Source organism: Mastomys coucha, unplaced genomic scaffold (assembly GCF_008632895.1).
Source record: "Mastomys coucha isolate ucsf_1 unplaced genomic scaffold, UCSF_Mcou_1 pScaffold20, whole genome shotgun sequence".
NCBI lineage: Eukaryota > Metazoa > Chordata > Mammalia > Rodentia > Muridae > Mastomys > Mastomys coucha.
This window is the reverse complement of record NW_022196903.1, coordinates 99,977,247-99,984,770: the sequence shown is the minus strand read 5'-3', so window position 1 is coordinate 99,984,770 and position 7,524 is coordinate 99,977,247. Positions and strand designations below refer to the sequence as shown.

General features: G+C 42.9%; 1 protein-coding gene and 1 pseudogene across 8 annotated transcripts in view; one reads left to right on the top strand and one right to left on the bottom strand.

The window, feature by feature from the left end:
• The window catches only part of Cntn4 (contactin 4), a 975,079-nt gene that overhangs the window by 87,784 nt on the left and 879,771 nt on the right, over window positions 1-7,524 (bottom strand). The window lies entirely within an intron of this gene.
• LOC116098455 lies at window positions 4,400-6,163 on the top strand (annotated as a pseudogene).

Here is a 7,524-nt window from a genome sequence, read left to right as displayed (position 1 = left end):
TTTGAGGGAGTAGGGGAACCTGGGAAAGGAGATATTGTAAATAAAGAAAATAAAAAAGGCTCTAAATTCACAGATTAACCTCTTTTAAGTTTGTTTTATAGGATTTGTGGTGTGTGTGTGTGAGCGTGTGTATGTGTGTGTGTGTGTGTGTGTGTGTGTGTGTGTGTGGTGCATATACTTATTCATACATATACATGTGAGTTCATGTATATGGAGGTCAGAGGCCAACATCAGGTGACTTCTTCAATTGCTTTCTACCAGATTTTTTGACACAAGGTCCTTCACTGAAACCAGAGCTCACAGATTTGGATATACTGGCTGGGAAAGGAGCTTGAGGGGTCCTTTAGTGTCTTTTCTTTCTGCAGCCAGGTTCCCAAGCTGAAATACACATGCACTGCAAAGTCTGATTTTTGCACAGGAATACAGGGTCTGAATTCAGTTTCCATACTTTCATAGCAGCATTTTACTGATTGAAATGTAATCTTAAACCCTGTTTTATGGGAAAAGCTCAGATGTTAGATGCTATTTGGACAATCTCAAAGAATTCTTGAGATATACCCAATACTAGTATTTATTTAGGCACTTGTTTCCTTTTAAGTCAGATGCCATGCCAATTTTTCAAAACAGAAGAAGAAAGATAAACAAGTTCTTCAAAGACTAACTCTATATTACTTTTCCTGAAAATTTAAAATGTTTTACTTATTTGATTTCTTTTATGTTTATGAGAGTTTTTTCCTGTGTGTATTTATGGCACCATGTGTGTTTCTGGTGAATGTAGAGGTCAGAAGGTATTTTTCCCTGGAACTGGAGTTACAGATGGTTTGGAGTTACCATGTGGGTGCTGGAAACTGAACCTGGCTCCTCTGTAAGAGCAGAAAGTGCTCTTAACCACTGAGCCATCCTGATAGCACCTTTCAATGAGATCACATGTTTTCCATTGTGCTCCATCTCACTTGAGCTTTTCCATTTTAGGCTATTGATTGACCCCAAGGTTGATTCTGAACTCTGAGCTCCTCCTAAGGCTTATGAATAGTGATAAGACTAGATAAAAAAGATTGAAAAATGGAAATCCATCCCTGGCTTAAAATAGGTCAGTCATGACCTACCAACAGGCTTTTGAAGACATCACTGATAGTATCAGAAAAAAAAGTCAACAATGGTAAAGTATCAAGTAATAAAAACAAGGGTGTGACAGGGAACTCAATTGTCTCTACATGAGGAGAGGTCGTCTAATTCACAACACAGTAAATTACCGGCAGCACACAGGGGTGTTTGCTCCTCTCTTGTCACCAGAGGTTTCAGATACAGAGCGGACAAGAGCATATCTGGACTTATGAGATAAATTGAATCTTTCTTTCTTAGTTTGAGGCTCTGGGTTGGAGCCATTGAAGAGCTGACCTTGTCAGCTCTGTAAATCAAAACTAGTCTAGGGACAGGGGAACCTTTAAAAGTGCTGAATCCTTTCTTTTGGGGGGCTTTAGTAGCAGATGACAAAAGCTGCCAACTCCACAATATTCTATCACCCCAAAGGGAAGGTTGATCCCAGAATAGTGACCTGTAATTCTTATGAGCAGTTGTGCGTGGAGGCCCTGCTGCTAGGGAGAGAGGCAGGGCATACTCATTTGCCTGTGAGTCACTTTGACAATTTCCTTGTAATTAAATCTCTTTACACTACAACTTAGAAAGCCACTTTTCCTTCTGCAGAAGGGGTGGGGGGATAGCAATCTTTGTCTCTCTTATATGTGATATGTTTAAAAAAAGTTTGAAAGTTGAATGCCTGTAAACAAAGCTATCAATTATACATTGCAGAGTGGGTGTTAGTGTTCCTGCAGAGGGAACATGCACAATAAGACCCCAAACATGTAGGTAGGTATTGCTCATTGTCAGCTCAGGAAAAGTGGTAGGATGACGGTATTGCCATGCAAGGCTTGGCTCCAGACAGGTGTGTGGACTGCAAGCTCCAGGGCATACCAGCAATACCTTAGATGTAGTTAAGACATGCATCCTTTCAACCATGTGGTTCTTCTGCTTTTTTGTTGAGGGATAGCACAGAGCATGTCGATCATCCCCTCATTGTAAGATCAGAGCAAAGGTTGCCTAGCTCTACATATGTGTGCTTCGTTCGGTATTGAATATTATCTGAAGGGGATATTTTATGCAAAAATCCCATCCTGGGATGGTTGTGACGAATGGGAAAACAGGGTGTTAGAGATCGCACATCTCTTCAGGGCAACAATCACCTAGAAAACAGCAGTAGCATTTGGGAGCAGGTGAAGTCATTAAAGTGCCTACCTGGCCTCTGTGGGCCCTTCAGATTGTAGCTCCTCAGTCAGTTTCTTTCCACTGCTCCTATTTGTGAAGGAGTTGGAGCAGCCTTCAGGCATAAAGCCATAAGCTCCTTCCTCTTCAGCTCTGTGTGCAGACTTACTACACAGAAAACAGCAGGGTGACAGAAGCCAGTCTGGGTGTTGTCATTGGAAAGTTCCATACACCAAGTAACTTCACCATGGGGACTTGTTAATTCACACCTCAGGAGGCTGAAGTCTGGTATTATTGATTTTTGTGAGCAGTTCTGCAGGAAAGTCTAATTTCTCAAGATTGGCACAGTTAGGTCTGCTTAGATGCTCTGAGAAAGAAATGAAGGTACCCCTCATTCCTCTTCCTAGCTTCTTAGTGACTGTGTGCTTCACTCTGTGTTGAATATTATCCAAGCTTACAGAGACAGTTCTCCATTCTCTGATTCTGTTATCACATATCCTTTCTATGTGTTCTTCATACTACCTTCCCTTGTGTATATTTCCACGCTCAAATTTCCCACACACTTCTGTAGCTAGACTTTTGGCTACTTTGTGGGTTCTTTTTTCTTCTATTCTTCTCCACCTCTTTCAACCACCCTTTCAACTCCTTAACACTAGATAGGAGAGAAAAAAAAGTGATAGAGGAGAAAGGGGCAATGTCAACATCAGATTACATCCTGCTGATTAGGGGTATTGAATTCTTTTCTGCAAGTTTGATCTTTGTAGTCCAGATATCTAATTTCTTCTTGTTTCTTCTTTGTTCCTGAATATTTAACAAACTGCAACCAACAACTTACCAACATCAACCGCATGTCTTGGGGCCCTAGCATTTATATACTCTCTGAAGAGTCCCCAGAATTCCAAATGCCATATACTCACAGAAACTATCTACAGCTAACAAAATCACACTCCAGTTAAAGCATGAGGCAAATCATAGTCAGCTGCTGGAGAAAATCTGAAGGAGCCCTATACCCCACACTTGGGATTAAAATGAAAACTTATAAAATATTTCCATGTTATTTTATTTTTAAAGAAACCAAATTCTCACTGAACACCATGACTTTGATCATTGATTTATGTCATCTATTCTGACTTTATGGCAATCTGAGTCTTTTGTAATGACCATTTCCATATAAGGCCACATTGCAACATTCTGAATGAACATGAGTTTTAAGGGTATACCATTCAATCTATTAAAAGAAGAAACTCACCAGAGTTGTTTGCCTTATGTGACCAACCGGCTTCTATACCTAATATAGCCCTCAGAGAAAAATACAAATTAGGAACTGAAGAGTGGATTTTGTTTCTGTAGGCCTGGTCCTAGCTCATATGCTTACTGCTCAATTGCGTTGCTGCTTGCAAAGAGTCTGATAACTTTTCCCAGCAGTAGCTAGCAGAGACTTCAAATTGTTGCTCTTTTGTGCTGTATTCTAATCCAATGTGGAACAATATGTAGAGATGGAACACAAAAAGTAATACCATTCAGTAGGGAGGTGGAGAGATGCTTCCACACTCAAGAGCACTGGTTGCTCTTCCCGATGACCTGAGGTTTAATATAAGCACTTGCATAGTGGTTCAAAATTGTTTGCTAACTTCAATCCAAGGAATTCAATACTGTCTTCTCACCTCCATGGACAACTGCATACATGAATACACAGCCATACATGTAGGCAATGCACACATAAATATTTCTTAAAAAATATTCTATTTTTTTTATGTTCACAGGTAATAAAGAGGAAAGACTTTGCTGAGAAGTGAATGCAGTCTTTAATTCACCAAGTTTATTTATTAATGGATAAATGTAGATGTCTGTTTCTATCCCTTCTTTTGTGACTGAATAATTGAGATTTGTTTCCATATTAAAATTACAATAATATTAGATAGCAGAATCTGTTTAGTTACATTTCTTGCTGTGACCAAATACCATAGAGAACAACTGGAGGACAGGAGGATTGAGTTCTATTCACAGTTTCAGAAGTTTGGTCCATGGTCACCTGGCTCTATTTTTTTCTTTTTTTTTTTTTTGCATGATCAAAGGACCACGCATATTAGGACCACAAGACAAAGAGATACAGATCCACATTGAGGAGGCAGCAGTAGGCATGGCCATGGCCATCTCCTCTCCCACCACCGACCACGGCCATTCCCCAGAAAGTGATCACCCTATATACTCAGGCCCAAACAGGAGATCAGCATAGCATGACACATCATTTCTCATAGAGCTCTATTGTGGCATATAATAATATGTACTCTATATAAATTAAATTAAAAATAAAGCTCCAGCAGGTTGCACAGTTTGGTTGTTAATAAATATATCTCTGGGTAATTGTGCCCCAAGACCAGCTCATGACCACTCTTCCTCATCCAGAGAATTATACAAAAATAAATACAGGCTTGGGGTTGGGTGGGTGGGGGGGCACGCCTGGTTCCATTCTAAAATTTCTCACACCATCCACCATTGTGTTCCACTCCACAAATACTACTGCAGGAAGCCTGGTTCTGTCTGGAGAACTCAGAGATGGGAAGGCCTCTCTCCAGTCAAGCACTCTCAAAATCAAAGTCTCTCACTACACTGGTCCTGGGTCTCATCTCAACTCTCTGGGGTGACAGAGGGACTATCAATCTCCAGATCCCAGAGGGGAGGATACCTGTTATTGTTAAACCTATAGGCAGCCCCTACAAGAATCAGGTCAGAAAGAGGTACAGGACAAGCATCAGAAGGGACATACCACAGTTCAAAGCCACAGGGACCATAACTAGCCCAGCTAGGACACCCAAAGTTTGGGTCAAGAGTCCCCTGGAGCTGAGGAGCCAACTGACACACACATTCTGCAGGGGCTGCTGGCATGGGAGACCTCTTTTGGGGACCTCAAGATTCAGGCTTCCACCCTGTCCCTCCTGTGAGTTCACATGAGGCTTGGCTACACTAGACAGACAGACTTCAGTCTCTGTGGGACCAAGGAAGGCAAGACTCTGCTCTCGCTGAACTAGTACAGGTAGCTCCTCAGAAATAGGTATCAAGCTGCTTTCCCGCTCAGAAGGAACCTCCATCTGGCTTTCTGACCCAGCCTCCCCACCTGTGGCTTTTACAGAGGTCCTCCAGGCACCAGTCATCAGGATTCCCCCCATCTACCCATAGCTAGGGGGGACCCCCCAAGGGACCAGGCCTCAGGGCCCGATGCAAGTGATAGAGCTGCTGGACCCTTCCTGGAACCCACCCAGCAGCAGGCGGAGGCTACGTGGAAAAGTGGAGGGGGTCGAAAGGCCCACATGGTAGGGGCTATGACAGATGAGCCTGCCACAGGTTTGGAGATTGTGAGTGGCTTGGATGAGTTTCTTGGTGAAGACACCGTTGACCAGGAATTGGAGCAGCTCTACCTGTCTCACCTGAGCCGCTTGCAAGCTGTGGTAGCGTTGGGTGGCAGGGAAGGCACTTTCCCCAGTCATCCCCTGGACATACTCACAGACCATGACCTGATCTTGAGGTGGCCTGACCCCTAGTGGGCCCTGAGCAGTGCTCTGGCTGAGGAGATGGCGTGGAGCTCATCAAGGACACTGAAGACCCAGATGACTAGGGGAAGGGTGAAGAGGGGCTTTCCACCAATCCTTCTAGCCCTGAAGGGGACAGCCCTAAGGAATCACCTCCAGAAATCCTCTCAGGAGCCCTCTCTGTGGTAGCTACTATGGGAGATGTGTGGGTTCCATGGGCTGAGTGCTCTAGATGGGACAGCCCAGTGGTTCTGGGAACACAGGGTCAGTTCACTGAGAATCCAGAGAAAGGAATGGGCAAGGACACCAACTCTTTGCCCATGAATAGGGTAATAGTTGGGGTAACCAAGTCCCCTGGCTCTAGTTTTTGTGTGTGAGACATATGGTGTCTGGAGCAAGAGTCTGAAAAGTGTTTCATTCCTTCATAGAAGACAGGAAGCAGGAAGAGCTGAGGGTTGGAGCATGAGTAAACTCTCAAAGACTATCCAGTGATCTACTTCCTCATGCTAGTTCCCAACTATGAGATTTCTAAAGCTTTCCCAAATACCATTATCAGCTGAAAGTCAAAGGTTAAGCATGTGGGCATGTGGAGGACAGATCATATTCATGTCATAATGAAAACATAGACCAAAATTGATGCCCATGATTTTCTGAGCTTTTCTGAATGAAGCTTAGTTGCTGGTAAAGAAGCCTATGTCCTCATCTGTCTTTGTGGCAGTAGCAATAGAGCTTAGTGCTGGGCTATAATACCCACAAAAATGTTCAGAACACTGGACTGATGGAGAAGTGGAAATAAAGACACAGAGATTAAGACTTGTGCATTTCAGATAATCAAGGGGGGGAGATTAACAGACTTGGTAATTGAATTTCAAAGAAGCTCCCTTGATTTGTATCACTTGAAAAATTTGAAGAGCTGGGTTGAATAATCACCATTGGTATTACCTGACAGCAGATAATACTAAAATTGCCTCTGAAGGAATAAAAAAGATTTACTCTGTGTGTGTGTGTGTGTGTGTGTGTGTGTGTGTGTGTGTGTATGTTTGGGGGGGGTCGTTTCAAGACAGGGTTTCTCTGTGTAGTCCTGGCTGTCCTGGCTCTCATTCTGTAGACCAGGCTGGCCTCGAACTCAGAGATTCACCTGCCTCTGCCTCCCAAGTGCTGGGATTAAAGGCAAGCATCACAACTGCCGGGCTTAAAACTGTGTGCTTTAGTTACTTTTCTGTTGCTATTATAAGACACCATGACCAAGCCTAGTTATAGAATAGAGAGTTTATTTGGGGATTACAGTTTAAGAGGCTGTGTCTATGATCATCGTAGTAGAAGATTGATAGTAGTCAGGTAGACTTGATGCTTAAGTAGTACCTGAGAGCTTACCTGTTGATCAACAAACATGGGGCAGAGAGAGTGATACTGGAAATTGTTTGAGCTTCTAAAACCTCTGAACCCTCCCCCAGAGGCACATGCCCTCTAACAAGGGCACACCTCCTAATCTTTCACTAATAGTTCCATATACTATGGACCAATCATTAAATACATGAGCCTCTGTGTTCCATTCCCACTTAAACCACTATACTTTGGTTTGAATTAGTTTGGATTCCCTTCTACTTTTCTTTTAGGTGGCATGTGCCCAAGCTTAGACATTTAATTTTAAAGGGTCTAAGCATTCTTGCTTCAGGGAGGGAATGCATTCTGCCGACTTACAGAAAGTATGATTGTTTGCGGGTAATGTGCAATTTAA